This window comes from Hesperophylax consimilis, chromosome 5 (assembly GCF_061612785.1).
Source record: "Hesperophylax consimilis isolate HC1 chromosome 5, BYU_Hcon_1.0, whole genome shotgun sequence".
In the NCBI taxonomy this organism is placed as follows: domain Eukaryota; kingdom Metazoa; phylum Arthropoda; class Insecta; order Trichoptera; family Limnephilidae; genus Hesperophylax; species Hesperophylax consimilis.
In genome coordinates this window covers 32,768,810-32,786,184 of record NC_142840.1, presented here as the reverse complement: position 1 = coordinate 32,786,184, position 17,375 = coordinate 32,768,810, and positions in this window count along the sequence as shown.

Below are 17,375 nucleotides of genomic sequence, written 5' to 3'. Positions count from 1 at the left end.
TAACTTTCATGACTTAGGATGGGTTGTTACAGAGAATTTGAACATTTAATCAAATTTCGAAGTTGATTTTCAAGTTCTGTGAAGTTTATATAAGGAAATAAACCATCCCACGACATTGGATTAAGAAAGGTAATTGTGGCTGCTTTTGACTTGTAGAGCGGTTGGACAGAGAAAAGTGGAAGCAAAAGACATGGCATAATCAAGGGAATCACATGGTATGAGGGTTTACGACTGTCAAGAACCTCCCTTAAGTCGGGTCATATTAAGGATCGGTACCTGTTACAAAAGGGTATGAATATGAAAGAAGAAGGGCGTTTGAGTGAAGGCAGATTTGTATTATGATCCACCCTACCTGCACACATTGTATGGCCGGCAATGGCGTCTAATTTATAGAAAAAAAATTGGAAAAAAAATTATAGAAATACTTGAAATGAAAATTTTTTGTTTGTTTATTTTTTTATTGAATAAATAGTTGATACATATCAACAAACAAGTCCTGCTAAGCCAATTGAATTGGCTTGTCAACAGGTGCTTAAAGTTTAGTTACATATACATTTTTAAAAGTTATAATTTACATCTTATATCTACAGAATCAACATTTTTTTCATTCAATTTTTCATACATATTAAAGTAAATATTTTTTTCCGATAGCCAATTTTTCACCATATATTTAACCTTATTCATAGACTTACATTGCTTTATAGTGTCAGGTAATAAATTAAATATCTTCGGTATGTTGTATTCAAACGTCCTCTGTCCGTATTTATTATTAAATTTCGGAACTATTAACTCGTCATTGCTCGTGAATCTAATACTGTATTTATGTTATAATTTTTCTTTATGCTGCGGGGTAAATAAATACTGAATTATGATTTTTCGCCATAGAATAGCCTTAACAGGTAAAATTTTGGCACTCTGAAACAGCAACGGTGTATTATGTCTCTGTTTATAAATATTAGGGACGACAATTTTACAATTGCGTTTTGTACAACTTGGACTTGTTTCAGATTGGTTATAGTAGTATTTTCCCATATGGTTAATCCATATCTTATAATAGGAAAAAATTTAATGTGTACATTCTGCAAGCAATTGATCTGAGTCTTTTACAGGTTTTTTTAATATGTTTGTCCCGTTTTAAAAAGCAATCTACTGTAACACCAAGATAGACATATTCCGTAACTAATTCTAAGCTTTCACATTTACAATTAGTCAGGATATTTTTATGGATGCAATTAAAATTATGAGAAATAATATTAGGATTAAATTGAAATCTAGCATTAGGTGATCTTATATGCATAACTTTGGTTTTTTTAGCATTTATTAATAGTCCTGCATCATGTGACCATTTACAAAGTTGATTAAAGTAAATTTGCATGAGTTCAATTGCAATTTTTAGATCTTTATGTGATATGACCAATGCTGTATCATCTGCAAATACAAAATGTTTAACAAAAGAGAAAAGTTTTTTCATTATAGTTACATAAATCATATATAGTGTAGGTCCCAATATAGAACCTTGTGGAACTCCTGCAGATACATTCTTTGTTTTACTAAAAGTATTATTTATTTTGGTACATATTTTTCTATTACTAAGATAATCTTTAAATAAATTTAACACATTTCCTCTTATTCCAATTTTTTCTAAGGTTTCTAGCAGTTTTTTATAGTTAATTGTGTCAAAAGCTTTAGAGTTATCGATAAATAACACAATAACATGTAATTTATTATTTAATTGATTATTTATGTAATTGTAAAAATCTCGCGGTAGTTTTTCAGTATTTTTTTTCTTTGTAAGCCATATTGATTTGGATCTATGATAGCGAATTTTTCAATGTAATTATTTAATTTATTTGATAAAAATTTTTCGAGAATTTTTTCTAATAGGTCTATTATTTCCCAGTCATATGTGTTTTCCACTTCAATTTTTGCTTGTTTTATTATCTTATTGATTATATGAGTAATTATTGGCCCAAGAGTTTTTATATTTCTTTTTAAATCAAACATTCTTATATTGTCAATTCCTGTGCTTTTAGAGTTTTTCATTTTTTTAATAATGTTTTCAATATCAGTTATAGTAGCTCTTGGTATAAATAAACTGTGAGGCAGTTCTTCCAGTACAATATTAGTAGCTTTGTGATTGCATTTATGTAACATGTTGCTGATGCTATCCGAGAAGTAATTTATAAAATCATTTGACACAGAATCCTCAGTTCTATCTTTTAATCTATATCGTGTTATTGTTTCATCACAATCGTTTTTGGTTTTACGTCCTAAAATATTATTTATCTCATCCCAGGTTTTTTGAATCATTAAAACAGTTTTTAAAGTTATTATTATAGTAGTTAATTTTATCTTTATTTATAAGTTTATTGACAAGGTTTCGTGATTTTTTGTATTCTGTTACATATGTTTTGTTTGTTGGTGTACTTTTCAATTTTTTTATATTGTTTATCCCTTTTATTTATATGACATAATAATTCACTGCTTACCCATTCATTTATTGCATAAGGTCGTGTTTTCGGTTTTCGCACTATCGTTTTACAACTACTCTAGTAAAATTTATTAAATAAAGATTTTATTTTTTCATGTTGAATACCGTACAGCGTTTTTTATTGTGGAGTCGCTAAATATTATGAAAAAAATCGTTAAAAATATAATTTTGGAACAGACGTTCGTTATCGAACAAAAAAAGGTTTGTTGAGAGTCAATTGGATTTTTCATGGTATGATAGTTATTTGAAATAACTGTATCATCGAGTTACGCAGAAAACATAGCAGCAACTAACAAAAAAATGGCAATTTCGTTTTTAATATCGCCAATATTGCGAAAAATTGAGATTCATAAATTACGTCAACTGAATTTTATTAATTTTAGCCTGGAATTATAAGCACATTAAAAAAGTGGCAAGTTACACAGTTGGAATGATTTTTCAATGAAACCATTTAGTAGTGATTTCGTAAGTGTCTGTTTTTTACTGTTGTTAATAAAGGTTATCTGAACTTTAGAGAACAATACCTTTATACAAAATTAATACTACATTTCAACATGTTATATAAATATATTACTAAATGGTGTCTATTCTCTATATGTCTATATGTTGTTATATGAACTGCCTAATTAACTCAGTTATCAGTAGCCCAATTAACATGTAAAAATTGTATTGATAGAGTAAAATTCATAAAAAATATATATAAATGTAAACAAACATAGTGATGCATTTTAACTTTGAATAATCTGTGGCTCAGTATTAAAAGGTCCAATGTCAAAATTATCTATTGTTGGCAAATGCAATTCAAAATATTTTTTGTGTTGGAAAAGATAAATATCTCTGGATATAAACGAAAAATTTTATGGGCACAGTATTTTTTTTAATACTTATTATGTATTTTATAGATGTTTCATTGAAAAAGACAGATTTCAGTAAATTAAAATTTGTGTTGGGAGAGGAAAAATGATAATTAATATTTGTTTTATCTTTTAACGGATTTATCATGATAGAAATATTTATAATTGTTTTATCTTTTAACGGATTTATCATGATAGAAATATTTATATTTATTTTATCTTTTAACGGATTAATCATGATAGAAACATTTATATTTGTTTTATCTTTTAACGGTGATACAAGTAATGTAACTAACTCTAAGCAGAATTCTAGCCTGAACAGACTATGCAATAATTACAATAGCGTATTATTCAAGGTGGATATTTTCAGTTGTGAACTTAACAAATACAAAGGGTCCATAAAAGAATATTTCTCTGATGGTTTGTGTTATTTTATGTCTCTTTTGCTTATATTTCTATTATGATTTGAGTTATATCTACAGCCTCTCTCTATGGCTATAAATGTATTGATAAATGTTTTGCTTTGTAAATATTTCGTTTTCTATAATCTTTTGTTTTGTATAAATTTTTGAATTCATATTCCTTTCTCACAAATTTAATTTACTTATTCCTTATAATGCTGTCTCAGTAGGGGTAAAGTCAAAAAGAGGATATCCATAATTGGTTTTATTTTAGCTACATAATACTTATGTACAAACTGAAATAAATGTAAACTATCGATTTCCCGAAAATTATAAATAAATATAATAATATTAATTACTTTTATTATGTTACAAATATGTATAAATGTTTTATCTTTTAAAGTATTTATCACGATACAAATATTTATATTTATTTACTAAGTATACAAATATTCATAAAGATCATCTGTTTGATATTACATTATCTTGCGGAAAGCTGGAACCCACGTTTATGATGTAGGTATTTAGTTTGGTTCAGTAACTAGAATACAAAAATTAAATTATCTTTTGATGTAAAATACTCACTATTTTTTTTGCTATTTAAGCCCCATCACTTTAGGTAGTCTGATCCTTAGATCGCTGAAGGCATATACAATATATATTTACATTAAAAAGCAACAATTTATAAACAGTTTTTTTTACAATAGAGTTCATTTCGACGTGTGAAATTAAATTCTTGCGAAAATCTCCTGACCAAAACCATCCACAATAACATATTCCTATTATTTCATAATTTCCACTTGGCCATAAAACGCCTATGACCTCTGAGCAGATTCTTTCTAAGGCCAAGCTTTCGTAATATTGTTACAGTGTCAAATTTGTGTTATTGCCACCCTTGTGTATATTGCCTTTATTAACTTTACTACCGGCACTGCCGCTGTAATAAAATCTCGAAAGAACAGGTGGTTTAATCATCCGTTCTCAAAGCCTTCTTTTATTAAAAGTGGTGATCCCCGCCTACCTGGAATTCTTATATATTAAATTTAAGAAAACAATCACTTTTTTATAACTAAAAACTACTAATAATACACCCGTTTAAGATGTGACACAAATCTTAGATTCTCGGTATTATATGTTGTGTTGTTTGATAAATCGACGATTAAGTTATCAAGCATAACGTTCATCAAAAATTAACCAAACGCAGATAGGCCGAAAATCTGCGTTAAACCGTTAGATTTGGATGTTTCAAACTCTCTTCACATTTTTGATGACCAATTTAATTGAAAATCAGCTCCATTTTTTATGTTTGAATAGTCATCTTTAAAAGCCGTTCATGTGTCCATTTCAGTTTTTTTTATCAAATTGTGATGAGCATAAAAACACACCTTTCACAATTTGATGTAAAGCTGAAACGGTTCGAGAATCGGTGTTCAATGGGGTTATTTAATTATTATTATTTTATGATTCATAATTGCACGACCGTTACGCTTTACAAATGATCAACGTTTAATAAAATCAAAATAGGTGTTACGGTTTTAAAACTATTCAAAGGTATAATATTAAAAATGACCCGTATGGCCAACATGTGACAATCTACGTAAATAGGACGATCGGTCAAACAAACTGCTCCAAAGGAGGCTTGTTTCAAATTATCTGAACAATTCATCTATTTTGAAAGTTGATTTTCAAGTTCTGTTATTATTCAACAATCCTTTTCGGGGTTTGTGAAAGTTCTATTCAAGTTCTGTTATTATATCATTATAGGCTAGTTGCTTGACAGAACTGAAATTATAACAGAACTTGAAAAAATCTTTCACAGAACATGAAAATTAACTTTGAAATTTGAAGAATTGTTAAAATTTTCCGAAACAACCTGTCTTTGGGTACGTAGACCAACACAAGTTTAATGCTTACTAATAAAACACAATCATTGCTTTAACTTTAACCACTCGTAAAACAATAAATTTAGTTCTTTTATAAAATGTTAACATGCAGAACAAGTTGATTTATTGATAAAAGCGGAACTCAAAACAGTGTGTATAATAAAGCCATGTTATTGTGATTAGTTGAATAACTTTACTTTATAACGAATGACCTTGAAGGCTTGTACGGAGGGGTTGAAAAAGCTATCAACCCCATAGCTGGCATTTCTCAAGAGAAGAAATACATGATGCTGGCTATCACAGAGCTCGGAGGTTCCGTTATTGGCGATCTTGGATAGGGAACGGTGGAATATATCATCATTAGGACGCGTAAAGAGCGACCTTCGATAGTGTCGAGGAGGTTTCACATAGGAATCTGAAGAAATATTTATGAGACGCTTTGAATTCATGGAACTTTACCGCTCTCGTTGTTTGACTCGACGTAACTCGGTGTCTTTTGTTTGTGTAACGTTTGTAAAATAAAGCTTTGGATGCGTTATTATTACGGTATAAATGAGTTTTATTTAAACAAACGATGTTAAACTCAACGGTTTTACTGGCAGGTTCCTTGGCTTGGTTTAAGGCGTTGCAATAAAAATTAATGCAAAATCGTGTGTTTTTGTTTGATGATTTGATCTCTTAGAAATATTTTGAATGATTTGATACTTGTTAAAAATTAAGTCTAAGACCTATGAAAACATTAATTATGTCAGTTTTATGAATCAATTGCGTCTAATAACACTGTGTGACCGGAGAATTATTTCAGACCTGGTTGTGTTACGCAGAGTCAGTAACAACTTAATCGACAGTCTTGCCATTATTGCCACTATTAAATTTCATGTGCTGACTAGGAACACAAGACAAAATGTAACATTCTTCTGCAATACATACACAACTAACTATCAGACACACTCGTTAACTAATAGGATGCATGATCTGGGTAACAAGTTTGGGGGTACTATTGATATATTTATTGATTCCATGTATAGAATTAAGCGTAATCTATTCCAGCACTGTATTGAATTCTACAAATTATAGTAGCGTTTGTAATGTAGCTTTAGTAGTTTGTCTGAAATGTAATATTGTTCTAGTTTCAATATTATTTTATGTTACTGTAACATGTTTAAACATGTAGTAGTAACATAAAATAATAATATATAAAGTTTATCAGTTTACTGTTAAATCATGCTTTCATTTTTTTAGTATAATTTTCAATAGCTCCCTGCGTATATTCTCTTCTTAAAATCCATGTAAAAGGGCTGTAAAAGAGGCATCTGGCTGGGCGTAAAACCAAATAAATACATAAATAAATAAGTATCAAAAGTGCAAAAGTGATTCTTTAAAGTTCAAAATCTCCTACTTGCGAACCTCTTGTCGGTTATGGTTTTATTGTATAATGAGGCAATTTAAGTTTTAAGAAATGATATTCGTGCCTGAATTTCGCATAACAAAATAAAACACGCTTTTTGGCGATGTTTTTTCTCGCATAAATCAAAACAGGCGGCTGGTGATAAGCGGGAATTTTCACCTTATCGTCACCTACATAAGGAGTATTATTATTAGCGTTCCGATTCTGAATCTGAATTTTGAATCGCTTTAAGGCCAGTATATGCTAATAAAATCTAATAAATTGTACTACATTATTACCTACTTACGGAAGTGCAATTGCGCACGTTTAAAAAATATGAACTAATTTTATCATAGAAGACATAACAGTGTATTTAAAAATAGTTTTATCAGATTCAAATAAACTAACTAATGAACCATTTTTAAACTAGCGTCATTGATCCCTTCGGCACGGGAAACACACGAGAACGGGTCGCTTCTACGACTCATTCTTTAGTTCAATAGCTCAGCTGTGGAACGATTTGGTGACCTCTGTGTTTCTTCCGTCCTACAACGTGGGTCTCTTCAAGACCCGTGTTCACACCTTCCTCTCCTGAAAAAGACCCTCCACAATGTCCACACAGCATCAGAGATAACATAGGCTCTGAGGGATTTTTTTTCCTTAGGGCATCTCGTGTGAAGCTATGTAAAAAAAAAACATAACAAAATCACGCCGCTTATGTTATTCTGACATGGCCTAAATCAAGTATTTTGCCATGTCATCCTCGATCGTCACCGACTTTTTCTGCCATTCAAATACGCGTCATCCAGTTTTCTTACACTCCTTTCTTCATTCTTTCTCTCTTTTTTTTTATTTTGGCCAATCCATCTAAATGTCCTTTAGTTTTACACACATTCGCCTCAAGCATCCCATTAGCGTAACATTCGGTCTATGTTCATCCTACCTCTGCCTGTTTCATGTCTTATCAGGGTAGGTACCAGCACCCATTGTTGACCGTCATATTGTTCCTGTAATACAATCAGATAAACTCTGATTTGCAAATGAAAAACATTTATCATAATTTATTTGATTAGCTTTTACAGTAAAAGGAATATGCCCGAGCAGATAAATAAAAATAATTTTTCTTTCTCCGTGATCCATTATTATAACAAACTTAAAATTAAAGTGCTCTTTCAAATAGGGCGCCATTAAAGCGAATGAATGTCTTTGTAATAATGGCATGAGTATCTTTCAAGTATATTATTTTATTCAGGTCCGTATAGTTTGTCACATTTAATGGTATTAATGGTAGCAGGAGCAAGTAAATGTGGACCCATTATCAATCAAGGTCGGGTGGTTCGGGCTTTTTACCGTTTCCCTTCTTCCAGCGGGGTGCTTATCGGACCCTATTATTTCATCTTTATTACTGACCGTTCGCCATCACTGCATGAAATCTAATATACACATGAGTCTAGCTACTCCTTGCTCCTTTTACGAAGGCTCTGCTATAGTACTGTAGTATCAAAATATTGCTGTTGGAAACAACAACTATATGCAGGCATCGCCCAACGCTATCGACAAAAATTTGCGTCAACAGTTGAATATAATCATCAAAAAAAAAACTCGGTTTCAATGAAATCGAGAACTCCAATTTGCTTTAAATTTACTTGTCATATTCAAAATTGGAACTGTTTATTTGATGTATTCAGACATGTGATAAAGTACCCACCTGTAATATAATATTTTAAACAAAAAATTATTTTTAGTTGGTCGATTTGTCGAGAATTTAGACTATTCGTTAATTTTTCACATTTTAGGCATCAAAAATACTATTCAAAAGTAATAATATACATGGTTACTTTCAGTAATAAACACATTCATATTAATGTATTTTTATCAAAAAATAGTTTATTAATCAGAGACGACACATGTCAAATATTTTCCACCCTCTTAAACTGTACGGAAATTGGTATCGATATAGAACACTTCAATTTTTCACCCCGAATCAAAATGAAAAGACGGCCTACATGGAAACTGGATGAAAAAAACCTTTACGAGTTGATACTAACCATAGTGAACGATTGTACGCGTAATTATTTGGATTGGTCTTATTGTTGTTATATGAAAATGGGCATTACATTTAATACATCTAGTGTGGGCTTTCCTATCCAACATGGTCGATAGGTCGTTGAATCTATCGGTGGCAAGCAAAGTACATATTGGCTCGTTGACTGTTGTCATTATAACAACAGCATCAACAAAACAATAATTCGATAATTTTTTTACCCAAAATCACCCCAGGGGCGCTGCAACGCCCTACAATTTGACAACTCCCTAACGTTAGGATTCCATTAACTTATTAGGATTGGTATTATTTTTTTTGTTAGTGTTCCCGTCAACGTCGACGTTATATACAATAGTTATATTTAACCGTTGACATTCAACAACGATAGCGTCATTGGCGTTTTTTGAATTGTCGTCAAACCTTACTAACAGCTACTTGCTGTTCCTTTTCGGGGGCTCTACAGTGAGACAGAAAGAAACCGTTCCACATGATATGCATAAAAATTTAATAATTCACACATTTCGCCGTTACACGTATTTATTGTAAATCAGATAGTGCGTGGAACGAGGTATAAATAATGATTATATTTTTGTAACGTGACTGTGGCCACTATTTTACGATTGTCGTGGTCGCGATTCGGGATTAAACCGAAATAATTTATATTTAGGTCAATAAAGGGGAACCATTTGTTGGCAGTACTTTTACACGGGCACTTTGTTGTTTTTCTATGTCCAGTTTACACAAAGCGTAATGGATCGATTCCTCGTTGTAAAGCTGTTTGTGCGCTGGAATTTTGTACATTATCAAAAGTTTCAATATTTCCAGAATTCTGTGATACTATACAAAATTATGGAAATACCAAAATATTTTCTTTCAAATTTTTTAAGCCAACGCTTTGGTTGTTGCTTTGAAATTTTTTTTTTTAATACTTCATAACATTCGGAGTATTGGAACTACGACATCCTCACACCGGGAAATATATTATCTATATCATACGTCTATACCGGCTTTTACAAACATTTGATATACGTAGAACAATAACCATAAAATTAAAGAAACCATTCAGTAGAATAGTTTTATGCTACCATTTTTTTAAATGTATTTTTTACTGAGATTTGTTATTATAGCCTTCTTGTTGAATACATTTACTATTTCTGCAAAAGTATTGCCAATAGCATACATTTTAGGTAGAAGCAAAAATCTAAATGCCTGAGTTCTGATTCTGTAGTTGCAATTAAAAATGATTTCAGATTGAGTTGTTCTAGTTAGTATGTTAAAAATGACTAGGCTCAGTAATTTTGGGCTGTCTATAATTCCAATAACCATTTTATTATATGAGTTCCAATGACTTAGAGATGAGAGGTAAATGTGAGGAGAATAGTTCGGATGTAGCCGACTATTAGATCTGGTCACAAACAAAAACTGAAGTCATTTTAAACTAGGGGGACATTGACATAAATACAAAGACATGGTTGTATAAATACTAATCAAACAAAAAATATGACACGTTCGTATTTCTAGATCTAAATCCAATAACGAAACGCACGAGAAAAGAATAGCCACAACGAATTTGTGTGAATGAATGTAATGGCTACAAATAACATCATGCATAGCTTAATGAACGGAACGCATTAGAAAGAGATAGCCATTTAAAGAATATGCGTACGGGTGAAACGACTATATTATTATGAGCGCACCTCGTTTATCGTACCTCCTTGCGACACCAGTTACGAACTCAAAGCGGCTCACTGACGGGCGAGCGTTTCCGCGACAAGCATGAAGTCACAAGCGAGCGACGAGCATTTTTGTATCGATGTCTTGCTCAGACTGCTCGCCGCGAACATGATCGCCCGTTAGTGGGTTGATTTTGCCCTCATTATTGGCTAACAAACGAGCGAGCAGAATAGTAGAATACGACATACTATCACTAGTCTGTCTCTCATACTCTTATATATGTTTCTGCGTTCGCTGTCTCACTTTATTTTATTCAAAACAAGCTGACGTGTACCCGGGGTCGCTGGGGATTATCCTTAGCAGAAAGAATATACCACAGCGTACTTTTCTGTAGGATTTTTTAAGATATACAATTCCCGGTTCATCGTTTTTATTATGTATCGTATTAATTACAACAACTTGAACAAAGGATTTAATTATTTAAACTCTCTGACTTGTTTCTGGCTTGACATTTTTTTTACAAATTATTAACGGAATTATAGACAGCTCTGATTTACTAAGTCTATTTACTAACTAGAACTATTCGATCGAAACTTATTTTTATTTGCAACAATAATATCAGGACTGAGTCGTTTAGATAATCTATGGCAATACTTTCGCAGAAATACAACAAGAAGGCTTAAATTAATTACATACCTTTAAAATAAGAATAATTCATATTTTTTTCAATGATAAGCAAATGTTTATAAGACAAGGTTTGTATGCATAGTACAAAGAATAACAAATTATGGTAAGCAATAATTATTAGCCTCAAGGACCCACACAGATTGAAAAAATATTCGGAGAAAAAATAAATGCCGCATACGGGAATTGAACCCGCATTCTTCTGACTAACGGTCATCTGCGCTTACGACTTTGCTACGTCGTCTTATTTTAAACCCGCCAAATAATTCAATCCGTACTAGTATTTTGGTTTATTAAATTTTTCCTCCTGAAAACAACCAACTTTATTTTTGTAGGATAGGCATTGTTAAATACTAAATCTCCTACAAGGTAACGTCCAAACATTTATATATCTTCTTTGACTTGGGCAATATTATTATTTTTTAATGATAAAGTAATGTTTACAAGATAAAGTTTTTATGCATAAAGCACAAAGTAAAGTAAATTACTACGTATTTCAAATAGTATTATGTTTATTTATTTTTCTGAATAACTTTATTGAGTAAAACCTCAAATTGTTATATTTAATTATTGAAGACAATATTAGCGATTTCTAAACGAAAGTCTGAAACAGAAAAATCAGAAAAGGATACGGTCACATCTAGAACTCGAGCCCAGGACCCTTGTCTTTCCGGGACACCGCTCTACCAACTGAGCTAATGGGACCCTATCCCCCTCGGTCACTTTTAACTGTATCATAATTCGAATAAGAACTACCAACATTGTCTTCATTTTTTCACCGCAAATTTTTATTGGCAACTCTCTTTATGTATGATTGCAAGATTCAACCCGAACTAAATGCAATCTAGACAGCGTCTTTTTAGATAAACCTATCTTATTATTTTTATTTTTAATGTGCGACATCTATTGACTTTTTCTGCAAGTCTAGAATGAATATTTATTTTTCGGAATAACTTTATTGAGTAAAACCTTAATTGTTTCAAATTTCTAAACGGAAATCGCTAATATTGACTTCAATAATTAATTATTATGTTTGTTTTTATAAATGTTTTATTCCAGAGGAATAAAATTGTTGTTTTCCTGACATTGCAATTACCGTACTTAATCAAAGTCTGCTACTAATCTTTATTTGAACATGAAACTGAGGAACGATTTCTGGAAAGTAGACCAATTTCATCAAAAACAATCTTCAACTTTCAGCTTCAGTTTAACCTCTAAGAGAGTATGGCCTCACCGTTGGCGTCCGAAATAAAATCTGCTCAAAGGAGTATGGACGCCCATGGTGTGTCGGTGCTTGTAGAAATCATTCTATCGAATTTATTCATAAAAAGGACATGCTAGTGACATCTCTTGACGAATTCCATAAATATGCCGAAGAAATATGTAGATTCCGTCTATTTTTAACGGATCTACAGCGTTTTGAAAATACACGTGGTAATGGCGCGTCAGTTGCGTTGATTGTAAACATTTTATTGACAGTTCGCGAGCGTAAACGACATTTTTACCGATTTTGTTAGAGGTATTTGCATTGTTTTCGTGACACAAACACTTGAATGTTTCTGTGTTGTTATTACGTGTTAAATATGCGTATTATATCGCGAAATTAACAAATAATTTTGTGCGTTTGTGACATTACTGTGAATTGTGGATTTTTTAGTTGGTTTTGTGTATTGTGGGTCCTATTTTCGTGTATTGACGACAAGTTTCTTTTCCGTGAGATATTCTCTAACATTCTGTTTTAGTTTTGGATAATTTTGAGTGTTTTTATATATTATACTTTTCACATTGAAAGGTTGTGTGTTTTGTGGGTCCTATTTTCGTGCATTGACGACACATTTTTTTTCGTGTGATATTCTATAACAGACTTTTTTAGTGTTGGATAATTTTGTGTGTTTATATACTTTTCAAACTTTTCACATTGAATATGTCAACACCTTTGGATGAAGACGAAATTACGGCCGTATTAGCCGAAAGTGATGATGAAGACTTTTTCAATGATATCCAAGATTTACCAGTTCATTCTGATAGCTCTTCCGATGACTCAAATATTTCTGATGATGAAGAAGATGAACCACCATCTTCGAAAAAGCAAAAATTGGATAGTCGAAAATGGGTTCAATCTGATTTTGTACCAACCTTGCATGATTTTGACAGCAGGCATTCAGGTATAAGAGGCGATATAAATTTGGATGAGAACGCAAGCGAACTCGACTTCTTTGAATTGTTCTTTACTAATACCATAGTTCAGTCAATTGTAACGGAAACAAATAAATACGCTTCAACACTGGCTCTCAACGTAAGTCTAAAATCAAAAATGAATAAATGGGTTGACACTACTGTGTCCGAAATAAAGATATTCTTGGCGACACTTTTGCTTATGGGTCTTGTTGGTAAAAACTCATTGAAGAAATATTGGTCAAATAACCCAATAATAGAAACGCCATTCTTCAGAGTGTTATTTTCACAGGATAGATTTCTACTTTTACTGCGGGCTCTGCATTTTGCCGATAACAATGTTCGGACAAATGATAGATTATATAAAATAAGGAATCTTTTGGATCCTTTGAAGAAAATCTACAAACAGACCTTTTACCCATTTCAGAACATATGTATAGATGAAAGCCTCTTATTGTGGAAGGGAAGACTTTCCTTCAAAATATATATACCGTCCAAACGACACCGTTTTGGAATAAAATTATTTGTCTGTTGTGATGTAGAAACAGGTTACGTCTTAGATATCATAGTTTACACTGGATCAGATTCAGACATCATCATGGATCCAAATATTGGAGTGTCTGGGTCAGTTGTAACAACTATGATGAAGGACTATCTTGGAAAAGGCCACAGACTCTTTGTAGACAATTGGTATACAAGCCCAAAATTGTTTGATGTTTTATTTGAAAACAAAACAAACGCTTGTGGAACTGCAAGAGCAAACCAAAAGGAAATGCCTAAGTTCGGAAATGCTAAAATGCAAAGAGGAGATGTAAAAGCATTTCATTCAAATGATCTCTTGGCAGTAAAGTGGCGTGATAAACGAGAAATTATTATGTTGACAAACATACATGAAAATAAAATGACGATCACCGATAAAATTGACTATTCTACCAGGGAAAACAAAATAAAACCAGAAGCTGTGGTAGATTATTCGAAAAACATGGGGGCTGTAGATAAGGTTGATCGAATTCTTGGTTTTGTTGACAGTTCTCGCAAGTCTTTCAAGTGGTATAAGAAAATTTTCTTTCGCCTTTTAGACATAAATGCCCTAAACGCCTTCTTTCTACATCGTCAGAGAACAAACAAAAAACTAAGTTTTAGTGAATTTCGTGAGAATCTTGTAGGTCAGTTGGTAGAAAAATATCACACCGAAAGGCCACCAGCATCTGGAGGAAGACGAGTAACAGATTGTCCTACTCGTCTAACTGAACGACATTTTATCAACCCGCTTCCACAAACAGAGACTCAGGGAAGGAAAACACGAAGGAAGTGCCATGTTTGTAGTCACACAGCCGTTCAGCCAAGGAAAAGAACAGAAACAAGATACATGTGTATTCAATGTAATGTGGCTTTGTGCTTATTTCCCTGTTTTGAGATATATCACACAAAAAAACAGTATTAGATTGTAGTTCTTCAGTGTAAAATGAAAATGTGAAAAATAGTTTTAGATGACATTTTTTAGTTTCTTTTGTGTAAAAAAGTAAGGTGTAAAAAGTTTATCCCATAAAAATTTAAAAAAAATTGAAAAAAAAAATTGTGTAAATAAAACTTTTTTTTTAGTGTAAATAAAACAAGTTCTATAGTGAAAACAACATTCGGATGAGGAAATATGGAAGTACAAAATAAAACTGAAATAAAAATTGGTAAGTAAATTTATGTTCTAGGTTGTACATTTTACGTGAACCGATGGTTGACAAAACATGAATCACATATTTTTTGTTATCGGATTAATTCGGTTATTTTGATATTTCTATATGTATTTCTTTAGCAAAGTTTGATTTTTATAACACATGCTATGAATATAATTTATAAAAAAATCAAATTTTGAAGGTAAAAAAAACTCACTCTACTGAACACTTTTTGCTCTCAGAAACTCACTCCCTTAGAGGTTAACAAACTTCAGTGAAACTTGTCCACTCAACTTAGTTCTGCGTTCAATCATAAATCTAACCATTTTATACGGGAAAGCTCTAACAATTTTACCGGTCCGTAATCAGTGTTAACGGAATATTTTGACAACTTTTCCCCTAATGAGTGGAAATATATATTTTTAATATCCGATTACCTAACGTTATTTTAAAATCAGGCCTTTATCTGGTAATCATTTTCGGAAAGTGGTAAAAACTTTTATTTTATTTTATTGAAGCTAAACTCAAACGACCATTATATTAAAACATCCACTCTTATGTGGTAATCTTCAATTGTAATACATTATATTATAACATCTTCTCTGATGTGGTAATCTTCAATTGTAACGCATTATATTATAACATCCACTCTGATGTGGTAATCTTCAATTGTAACGCACTATATTTTAACATCCCCTCTGATGTGGATATCTTCAATTGTAACGCATTATATTTTAACATCCACTATTTTGTCCACTCATTTCGACTACCATAATATGGAGATGTGTCTAGTATGGTGGTCGAAAATCATGTAAAAACCTGTATTCAAGTATATATGTTATGAATAAAGAAAAAAAAATCTGATATGGTAATCTTCAATTGTAAAGCATTATATGTTAACATACCCTCTGATGTCAATATCTTCAATTGTAACGAATATGAACATAAAATGTATATTACTAATTTATTTCAAATATATTCATATCCCAACTAAACCAAACTACTAATAATGTAATGTAATGATGCATGTGATGATTTATGGAGTTTCTCTTGTTGTGATTAAACGTATACCAGTAAATTTTTAAATACACGGTTAATATGAAAAAATTTTAAACCATGTAAATGTGGTACAAAAAGTAATAATTAAAGTTATTTTGAAAAAACAACCAACATTCCCTTCAGCAACATTGTTAAAAAATTTTAAAGTGCCAAAAATGAAAGACATCTATAAAAAAGACTCAATATTATAAGTATTCAAAGATAAGAAAATATAAAATATATTAGATATAAGAAAAATTTACTTTATGCAATGTCTGAAATGTATATTTTCACGAAATGTACATTTTACAAAAAACGAAAATCGTTCTAGCAGTAGAGTAAATAATGCATATGAGGTTCCACTATGCAAAACTAGGCTTGCGCAGAGACATGCTTTTTTCATTGCCCCAAAAATCTACAATGCACTCTATCAGACTATAGAAATTAGATCTAAAAATATATCGTCTTACAGCATATACAAAAATGTAATAAAGACTTGGATCACTACCATTGACACAAATACTTACCTGCTATAACATCCTACCTTTTGTAAATTTACAAATCCTTAATTTTTCTATTTTTTAACCTTTTTTTCTAAATTATAATTTTGTAAAAACCGAATTTTTTTTTTTTATAAACTGCACTAAACAAAATAAGTATATCCACGAACTGGCGATGCCTATGTGGGATTTTTTTTGGTATATATGCATACTATTCTATTATATTTTTTTAATTTAATTGTATCATTTTATTTTTCTTATCTTAAAGCTTCCTTTTTTTATTTTTTATAGTACCTTCTTTACCTGTGAATGAAAGGTTTTTTGTAATACTATAATAATTTTAATAATGTAATACTTGTTTTTGTAATACTTGATTTTTGTAATTATATTTTTATGCATGTAACAAAAGAATATTATTAATAAAAATAAAAAAAAATAATAAATATTAATAATACATTCAACAGAATCATAAAATATTTCAATAGTCTTCCCGAAGAATTAAAAAAATAATAGATTTGATATTATTCAAGAAAGAAGTAAAATTATATTTAAAAAACTTAACATGCTTAACATC